Source organism: Cebus imitator, unplaced genomic scaffold (genome assembly GCF_001604975.1).
Source record: "Cebus imitator isolate Cc_AM_T3 unplaced genomic scaffold, Cebus_imitator-1.0 Scaffold145, whole genome shotgun sequence".
Classification (NCBI taxonomy): Eukaryota; Metazoa; Chordata; class Mammalia; order Primates; family Cebidae; genus Cebus; species Cebus imitator.
The window spans coordinates 6,483,447-6,493,938 of record NW_016107460.1 but is presented as its reverse complement, the minus strand read 5'-3'; the positions used below and the strand labels follow the sequence as shown (position 1 = coordinate 6,493,938).

General features: G+C 44.8%; 1 pseudogene; it reads right to left on the bottom strand.

The window, feature by feature from the left end:
• Positions 1–3,357: 3,357 nt before the first annotated feature.
• Positions 3,358–4,211, bottom strand: LOC108313995 (annotated as a pseudogene).
• Between the last annotated feature and the right edge of the window lie 6,281 nt (positions 4,212–10,492).

Sequence of the window (10,492 nt, the reverse complement as noted above, 5' to 3'; positions counted from 1 at the left end):
ATGAGATAATCAATTTTCTCATTATAAAAATTTGAAATTTTTATTGGAATTGCATAGTATAAATTTGAAGATAATTTTTATTTTTATAAAGCATGACCCATTGATGATGTTTTCTGTAGTGTTGTAAATAAATCTTTTGTAATTTTCTCCATTAAATTTTGTATAACTTGTATTAGATGTATTCCTAGCTTTAAAAAGCATTTTTAAACTTTCAGTTTCCAAAGGCAACAAAAGCCTAAATAACATTTCATTTTTTTTGCTGATATATGGAACTGAAATGCGTTTTCCCTATTGGATTCTTATGGTTGTTCACTTGTCCGAGAAATACGTATTGAGTACTCTGTAAATGCAAGATACTAACCCAGGGATTGAGACTACACAAGAATCCCAAACAGACTTCATCCTGGCCCTCCTGGAGCTGATACTCTCCCAGCAAGAGGGGGACGATAACTGAGTAAATATAGGATATGTCAGAGGGAGGTAAATGCCTTGCAGAAAATAAGGCCGGGCCAAGGGGAAGGGGAGGCTGCCAGCTGGGAAGGCCGGCAGAAAAGGCTGCTCGGATTATGTGGCTGTTCGGCGGGGCCTAGCAGGAGTGAGGGAGCGTGTCCTCCAGGTTTGTGAGAAGGGGAGCTGCAGTGCAGGGGCCCAGAACCCTGTGCATGCCTGGCATGCTAAAGGACCACCCAGGAGGTAGCCGGCGTGGCTGGGCCCAGCAAGCTAGGTGGAGCGTGGGAGGAGAGGGGTCCATGTAGTTGTCACCGCCAGACTAGGAAGGGTCTTGCAGGGCTGACCTCTTCTCAAGAGTGCTCAGAGCTCAAGCACTCCTCCCTCAGAGAGGCCTCTGAGGACCACAGCCACCTCCATGGCCGTGTTCCACCTACCGTCTCAGGCCCAGGCATCACTAACTGAAGTGTCTCGTTCAGTTACACATGTGTTCTGTGTCCTCCCCACTACATGTAAACCCCAGGGCTGCAGGTTGGACTGGGCTTTTAATTGGATTAATGACTGACTCCACCCACAGGCCAGCACAAAACCCTCCTCACCCCTCCCCACTCAACCCACTGCTCCTGGGCTCCCCCGGGCGCCATGTCAGCCACGTTTTTTTGTCCTAGTGATCTATTTTCTCGTCTTTCTCTCTCGATTCTAGGGTTTTAAGGATAGAGCTTGGGCCTTCGTTTTCATTACGTGCACCCCACATAGGGATCAGTACGCTCAGGGCCTGTAACGTTACTAAATAAATGTTTGCCAAGAGACAACGTAATTGAGAGATCCCGTAGGTTTGCTTTAGAAGACGACGGTTCAGGATGTGGAGGATGCATCCATGCTTCAGATGATGCTCAAAGCGCATCCAATCAGCCAGAAAGTCTGGTAATACAGAGATCGAAGCCTTCAAAAGGTTTTTCCTGTAGGCAATTTCAAGAATATGCAAAACTAGGATGACTACTATAATGAACCCCATATTCCCCTTATCCAGCTTCAAGCATCCCAGCCTCCCCCGGATCATTTTGAAGCAAATTTCAGGCATTATATTATTATTTATGACAACTTTTTGGCTCGTATCTCCAAAAGATCAGGATTCATTTAAAAATACATATTACCACAATAGCATCATCATATGCAGAATTTCACAGTAGTTCCCTAATGCTATCAAATATCCCATCAGTGTTGAAATTTCCCAGTTGTCTCATATTTTTTCCTTGTTTACTGTTTATTTGAATCAGATTCCAAGTAAGATCCATACATTTCAATTCATTGGTGTTTCCTAATTATCTTTTCAGTCTATAACTCTCTCTATCTCCCTCTTTCTCTGTTTCCTTTCTCTGTTTCCTCTGGATTTTGCTGATTGCAACTGCATGGTGTTGTTTAACATGTTATTCTGTCCCCTGTAGAGCCTGCAAAATGTTGGTAAACCTTGAGTGTTTGATCAGATTCAGGTTTGATTCTTTTGGCTAGAACATTTCATCGTAGCATTTTGCATTTCCACCAGGATAATGTCCGGTCACCTCTTCTGGGACATTAGAGGCCATTGGTGATTCTTGCCTAGACACATTATTTCTTGAGGGGGTTGAACATGGTAATGTTCTATATTTTCCTTTCTTCTTTATTTGTAGTTGGAATATTAATATGAAAAGAAACTTGCCCTTGTCAAAATGATAATTTAAAAAATGCCCTATTCTTTGCCTTTATTAACTGTTTTCAAAATAATGATTTGATTCTCTAGCCTTTTCCAAAGGTGATGAGTTTTAGTTTGTTTGTTTCAATATTTTCATTGTTTATTTTAATTTTTATTTTTATGTCACTAATAAATTTAAACCTTTTTTATGTGTTTCAGTTGACTACTGCTCTTCTTCTTCCTTTTGTTTTTCTTTTTTTGAGATGGAGTCTTTTTGCTCTGTTGCCCAGGCTGGAGTGCAGTGGTGCAATCTTAGCTCACTGCAACCTCTGCCTCCTGGGTTCAAGTGATTGTCCTGCCTCAGCCTCCCTAGAAGCTGGGATTACAGGCGCACACCATCAGGCCCAGCTAATTTTTGTATTTTTAGTAGAGACGGGGTTTCACCGTGTTGGCTAGGCTGATCTCAAACTCCTGATCTCGGGTGATCTACTCACCTCAGCCTCCCAAAGTGCTGGGATTACAAGCATGAGCCACCGTGCCCAAACTTGCTATTCTTCTTCTTCTTTTTTTTTTTTTTGACAGAGTCTCACTCTGTCACCAGGCTGGAGTGCAGTGTCACAATCTCGGCTCACTACAGCCTCCCCCTCCTGGGTTCCAGCGATTGAGCCTCCCAGATAGCTGGGATTACAGACATGTGCCACCACATCCAGCTAATTTTTGTACTTTTAGTAGAGACAGGGTTTCACCATTTTGGCCAGGATGGTCTTGATCTCCTGACCTCATGATCCACCTGCCTCAGCCTTCCAAAGTCCTGGCATTATAGGCGTGAGCCACCATGCCTGACCTACTATTCTTAATCATGATCAAATTGTTACATTCTTAGCCAATGGGAAAAATATCTATTCCAATTGGCTTTTGAGCCTTATTTGTTTATTATTATTATAATTACCTTAATGATTATGCTGATTATGTGGCCCCAGTAGTCTTTGGTAGCTTCCTTTCATTCTATATGAAAGGTGACTTGGGCACATCTTGCTCATTTTCTGCCTCAAATTTGAAATCAGCTGTTTATTTAAGGAGCCCTAGTCCCTCTAATGGTATGTAAAGCCCACAATCTGAGTGCCAGGAGTGCTCATTGCTTATGGGTATGTCATTATTTCCAGTTCCTTTAGTGGACACTATGAAGTCATAGACATTTAGGAAACATTTTAATAAGAAAATATGTTGTTAACATATATGGATTTTTTTTCACAAATAAGACTTTTTATTTGCCACTACTATAAGTCTGAACTTTAAAGAGATTCTTGGACTGGTGGTTCATATCCATCAGCTCGTTCAACTTTAGCACCTGTCTCACCCCCAGTGGCTTTTCCAGAACTACTGCCTTCACCGTGAAGCTCCATGAGTTTTCCCAATTCAAACTTGGGCTTCTTCAGCATTTTTACTTTTCTAACGAAGACATCATGGAGAGGATAAATAGATTGGCAAGCCTTTTCTATGTCTTTTCCATTGCTGTCTGGAATCAGTTTATTGGCCATTTCTTTCAAGTCATTTGTCTGCACCTCTCAGGTCATGATTTCCATCATCTTCTGGATTTGGCGGACCTGTTGGTGCTGAGCATAAGAGGTCTTCCGTATCTGATTGTTGCGTTTTTTAGTAAAACCAACACAGAACAGATGAAGCAAGTAATTATCGGTAGTCTTGACATCAACATGAGCTTCAATCATTGTCTGCCATTTTTTGACCATGGAGCACATTTTGTCATGTGTAAAATCTATGCCATGGAAGTTAGGTAGTTTTTGCCCTGAACATCTTCAGTAATTAGCTTGAATTTTCTAAATGCAACTTCATCATTCTGCAAATCAGCAAGACTAACTTCAAACACTCAAACCTTGAGGCCATCAGATGCAATTTTGATTCCTTGGGTCCTGGTGACTAGCGTCTTTCCAATATTTCTTATATTGAACATAGCGGGTGCTTTCACATCATGCCAATCTTTCTTAGAAAATGGATCAACCACTTTCTTCTTGGCTCCCTTTTTACCGCCTTTTGTAAGGCGCTTATTCTTGCCAACCACCATGGTGCTGCTCAGAGAGCCAAAAGGGTATATGGATATTTTAATGTAAAGTAAGAACAATGAAATATTTACTAAGCATCATTGGTCCTACATCTGTATTTTGTTTTTCCCACAGTGAAAATTCTATTTTCAGAATACTGACACACTTGCTTATTCTCTTTATCTCACAATGCATATACAGCCATCTCAGAAAAATAGTACTACCACCAAGAGTATGATTTATGAAAACTCTCCACATTTATTTTACCTTAGATTATAGTCTACTTGGGACTTATAATCCAATTCATTTAAAGTCTTTTAAACTAGTTCTTTTCCATGGTAAAATTTCATAGTTGGATTCCATGCAACTTGACTCAATATATAGTTAAATTCATTCATTTACTTTTGCTTTAGATTTCTATAAATTGCTTTTGGCATTTGATCCATTTTATACTAAGATTTTTATGTGGTGTCAGAGGTCCACTTCAGTCTTTTGCATGTGGATATCTACTTAAACGTGCTTTTTAGTTTGACTTATTATTTTTTAAATCACATAAAATACTTACAAGAGATTTCAAAGTCTACAAAACAAGGTGTATTCATATATTTGGTTCTATGCCTCTTCCCGCTAACCTGTTGTTTCAATGTCTCTTTTGGTCACCATTTTCTGTTATGGTTTATGTTTTACCTTTCCACTGTGTTTTTAAATAAAAAACACATACAAATATTTTTTAAATTTCTGTTTTGAATGATTTTAGTTAGAAAAGTGGCTGAGATATTCCAGAGAGCTCCAGAACACTCTTTTTGATTGATTGATTGAATCATTTATGCATATCAGTATGACCTCATGAATATTTGTTTTATTATTTGGAGTATAAGCTAATACTATCATTATTTGTCACTCAAATTTTTTTGGTTTTGGTAGCTCTCCCAGGTTGGTTCCTGTGTCCTTTTGCCATGCAAATATCAAGTATGTATTCTATGCATATATTTTTGTCTCATGTATATGATAAAACTATGTATCTTTTCTGTTTTTGCTTACTACCTAGCTGTTTTCACTTAACTCTGCATCCTGAGGGTAGCTTGGGAGCTATGAAAAGAAATTCCTCATTCCGTTTTACATCTGCGACATAACTGAGAGTACCATGGTGTGATTAGTCAGTCCCTCGTGATGGGCACCGGGATTGCTCCTCGTCTTCTGCCCTCTCCAGCGGTGCTGAGCTGGTTCAGCTTGTGTGTGTCTTTTCATGTTTTTCCCAGTGCATCTTTGGGATAGATCCTAGAGGAGGATTCCTGGGTCAAAGGGGAAATGCTTATCAGGTTTTGTGAAATTTTCCTTCATAGAGTTATAATATTTTGCATTTTCATCAGCAGTGTTCCCCCCCACACACAGAAAGCCAGCAGTGTGGCACCAGTGGTTTCTATTTCTATCCATCTGCTGAAAGAGGCTATCCCTGTGCAAAGCTGAACACCTGGGAGAGCTGAGACAATGTCGTGTGGTGGCTCTGAGTGGTGCTCCAAACAAAATCATACATGAAAGAGAGAAGGCAAATTAGTAGGGAGCTCTTTGGGTTCTAATTCATGGTGGGGGAGCTTCCACTATTTGCTTCTCCCAGACACTCTTGAATAAACCTTAAAGCAGCACAGAGCACAACTCAAAGCCACCAGATTCTGTAGTCAGGCTACCAGTATGATTGGAATCAAAGTGCAATGGTATTTTCTACACGTGAGTAAAACTCACACACTGGGCATGGACAATTCACCAGGCATTTTCCATGGGGGGGTCCCTGTTCACTCCTCACAGCAGCCCCATGAGGTAAGTAATCACTGCCACTTTTTACAGAGGAGGAAACTGAGACTCAGAGAGGCTAAGTATGTGCTCTACATCCATGGCTCGTGTCTTGGAAGCCCCAGCGTTTGACGCCAGAGTTTTCTAACTTCCAGGAACGTTGTTCTTTTGCTGGTAGATGAAGCCAACATTAGAAGCATCTGCCCTTGCTTGGGAGATTGTCTTTTGGGTTCCATATCTGCTCACGTGTCAGTGGCATAATCTTGGCTCACTGCAGCCTCAACCTTTAGAGTTCAGGTGATCCTCCTGCTTCAGCCTCCTGTGTAGCTGGGACTACAGGCATGAGCCACCATGCTTGGATAATTTTTGAATTTTTTGTAAAGATGGGGTCTCACCATATTGTCAAGGCTGGTCTCAAACTCCTGGGCTCAAGTGGTCCTCCTGCCTCAACCTCCCATAGTGCTGGCATTATACATGTGAACCACCAAGCCCAACCTCATATGTTCTTTTAACAGGATTTTTCTTGTCTTGCAGTAGTGCATGGTCTCAGATTCTGGGACAGCCATTCCCAGACACACACATCCCATTGCTAGGGGTTTCTCTCCAAGCCCCCCGCCCCCACCTCAGTCTGTATCAGGTAGTTCCTCCGGTTTCTCCATGGTCAGTTGAGCAGAAGGGGAGAGACAATGTATTCTGCCTTCTGTCTCGTTGCTTCGGTCCAAGATGAGGAGTTAAAGATAGCACGAACGCAAGCTGCATTTCAAGCCCTGCTCATCACTCTGCTAATGAGTTTATGTTCCCAGATGAGGCTTCTCTTGCTAAAGAAGGAATAAGTACAATTTACAACAACTTTGTAGGAGTTTCTCTCCCCAGCCCTCCCAAATGATTGCTATGACTCTGGTGTACTGCAGTCGAAAGTTGTGGCTTTGATTTTGCAGCCAAAACTTGGACAGCTCCTAATTCTCTCTAAGCTTCTCAAATGTCCTTCTCACATTCATTTTACATTCCCAATTTGGTGTCTACCGCTGATGCCTCTGGCATCCCTGTGCTTTAGATGGAGACTGGGAAGCTGATGGAAGAGGACATTTTTAAACTAGTGCTTTCCTTGGAATGTCTCCTCAGTACCAAGATGTTTTTCCAGAGTGGAAGAGCCCTAAGGGCTAAGGCTCGCTGAAGCCCCAGGGTGGGTCACAACACCTCTGGCATCCTCCATAGCAGTGCTGCTGACGGGACAACATCTTGCAGCAGAGCTATGCTACAGGGGCCTCTTTTTCCTTTTACATAAGAAAACTCTGTAATGATCCATTGCAGTTAACGTGATTAGACTTCTGCAGGCCATTTAGTGGTGCATGGCAGGAACATTGTCACCTCCTTCACAGGCTGCTACGCACTCCCCAGGCTAAGGGCCATACACAGGGTGTCTTGGGTAAACATCACAGTTGCTCTGTGAAGGAAATGCCATTACTTCTGGCCTACAGAGGAGGAGGCTGTGGCTGCGTGAGCTGAAGCGGCTTGTCCAACAGCATTCAGTCAGCAAGTCGTGGGGCGGTCCTACCTGTCTGACCAGAAGTCCTGATGCCGAGACCTGAATCCTTGCCTAGGCAGAGATGAAGCACACCTGAGGGGCTAACTCCTTTTGCACCTCATCCAGTCACAGAAGGAGCCTCAGTCACAGCTCTCCAGTGAGATGGAAAAGTGTGCATTTGTATGTGATTTGCAGGAAAGGTGGTTTATAAATGCCTGTGGTCTCTGGAGGGGTTCGTTTTTATAGCTTAAACCCCAACAAGTCTTAGGGACTATATAAGGGTTTTGTACAGAAACAGAAGCAATAGTGTGTGTGCGCACATGTGTGCGTGCGTGCGAGCATGCGTGTGTGTGTGTGGGGGGGTGTATAGGGAGTGGTGAGGTTTGAAGGAATTGGCTCTTGCGGTTATGAAAATTGGCAGGTCCAGAATCTTCATCATGGGCCCACAAGCTAGAAATGCAGGGGAGCGTTGATGTTGCAGCTCAAGTTCAAAGGCTGTCTTCTGGCGAATACTTCCTCTCAACGGAACCTCTGTCTTCTTCTTAAAGCCTTCAACCGATTGCACGAGACTCAACCACAGTTTTGGAGGGTCATCTGCCTTACTCAAACCTGGTTTACCGATTTAAACGTTAACCTCAAACCGAAACTACCTTCACAGACACATTCAGAATTGAGTTTGACCAAATACGTAGGTACTGTGGCTTAGTCAAGTTGGTATATAAAGCTCGCCATCACAGGGACGTTCTCCACCGCTACTGTTATATCTTGAACCTATTGGGACACACAGTTTCCAGGGGCGAGAGAGGCAGGCCTGAGCAGCAGCTTTGAACATGTCCGTGTGGGCTACAGGGCTGCCTCATGCCCAGGACCACCCACGAGTGGGCTCAGAAGGACCCATCTCAGATCACCAACACCCACCGGTTTGGGCCTGTCTGGCTGTCAGGGGTCACAGCCGAGCCTTTGTAGCTGCTTTGAACTGAAGCCTGTGGCCAGCTTTTGCTTCTGAATGTTTACCTGCCGCTGGGATTTCAGGATGAGCAAACACCCCCAGAAGGGCTATAATCAGCCCTTTCTCCCTCCTGAAGAGATCACCAAATCCCCTGCTGGGGAAGCTACCAGGTTGGCTTGAGGTTTATGATCACTCCAAATCTTGCTTTATTTATTTTTATTAATTTTTTTGAGAGAGAGTCTCACTCTGTCACCCAGGCTGGAGCGCAGCAGTATGGCTTCACCTCACTGCAACCTCCACCTCCTGGTACAAGCAATTCTCATGCCTCAGGCTCCCAAGTAGCTGGGATTACAGGCACACGCCACCATGCTTGGCTAATTTTTTTGTGTGTGTATATTAATGGAGAGGGGGTTTCACCATGTTAGCCAGGCTGGTCTCAAACTCCTGACCTCAGATGATACACCTGCCTCAGCCTGCCAAAGTGCTGGGATGACAGACGTGAGGCCCTGCCCGCGTACTGCTTTAAATGCCATCCTGTTTCCTGGCACCCTTCTCATGCCGAGAACAGATCCATAACGAGCCCCACAAGACACCTGCCCATGGGGAAGGATAACTTTTCACCTTGACTTAGCCAGTCAGCATGAAAACATTGACCCCATGAGGAGGGTATTTTCAGACTTCCCACTAAATACGGGATTTATCAGAACCTTTGGCCTGAAGATTGGCTTCTTCTAGCCAGCAAATTTGTGTGCACAAAGGTGATTTTTAAAAATACCTTCCAGATATGCGGTGTGCTCACTAAAGCACAGGGCTGCCTGGCGAAGTTGGCCGTTCATACTCGGCCTCGCCCTACAGCCTGCATGTGGAAACTGCTTTCCAGGCGCCCACGTTCAACTGCCGCTTACAAATTTCACAGCAATTGCTCCGGAGCTGCCTTTAGTTTTCTACTCAGGATTTAAATCCTCAACCTGTTCACCTGCCTTTTACGGCTCTCGCTGTGTGTGCGAGGCTCTCCAAAGCAGCCCTTGCAGGAAGAAATCAATCACAAAAGCAATTGCAGGCTGATTCCTAAACCACTGGAAGCTCAGACACTGGCACGGGTTTCCACGTCGCTGTTCACCTCACAACGATTTCCCGATTTCCCACGCCTCTCTAAGAGCTGTATTTTCCCACTACGAGACAGTCATTTGCATCTTCCTTATTACGTGACAAGAGTGGAACCTAACAAGACCGAACAGTATCGCAGAGTTTAGCAGACATCCTCGCTCCCTGTCCTGTGAGCTCCTGCATGTGACCTTGCAGGTGAGTCGGGAGCCTGGAGCTTCACAGTGCAGTGCTGCTGGACTCCCTGCAGAGAGGAGTTGACAGCCGTGCTGTCCTGGCAGGGATGGGAAGAGGGGCTGTGGCCTTTGACCCTCTGACAGGCAGATCACATAGCTGTGGGCTTTCATGCTTCCTAAGAGCGTTGAGGCTCTGTGCTCCCTTGATGACCTTGCATATGTCATCACTGGTCTTTAAAAGACTAAAGAGCAGTTCCAGAAGTGACAGAGTATGGGGAGTGAATTCCAGTCACCGGCATCGCGGCTTGGCGTCCGACGTGGACCACGGACCTGCTTCCGAGGCGTCCCTGCCTTTCCTCTTCACCACCTGCCTGCCTGGTCTTCCTGCCTTTCTGTTTCACCGTGGGTGTGTCTGGTCCAGCGGGCGGCAGTCATCCGGAAGCCTGCTGTCTCCCGGGGGTTCCTTTTTTGCCTGCGTTCTTTCTTCTTCCAGCATCCTCAGCCAGCAGAACCTGAAACGCTTCTTTTTCCAGGAATCATCCCTGGGACTAGGGCTTGATTTGGGGGCTTCCTGAGGCCAGGAAATGGGGCCACAGATGAGCATGAACCCTGGGATGGGTGGGGGGACAGGGGCTTGGGAAACTGCCAGGCACAACAGGCCAGAGGCTGTGATGGCTGACAGGTGCACGGGCAGGCAGCCAGGGTGTGACGTCTTCCAGGCTCATGGCGTTCTGCTGTTTTACCAGAAGGGGAAATGGAGATGGGAGCAGCACCTTC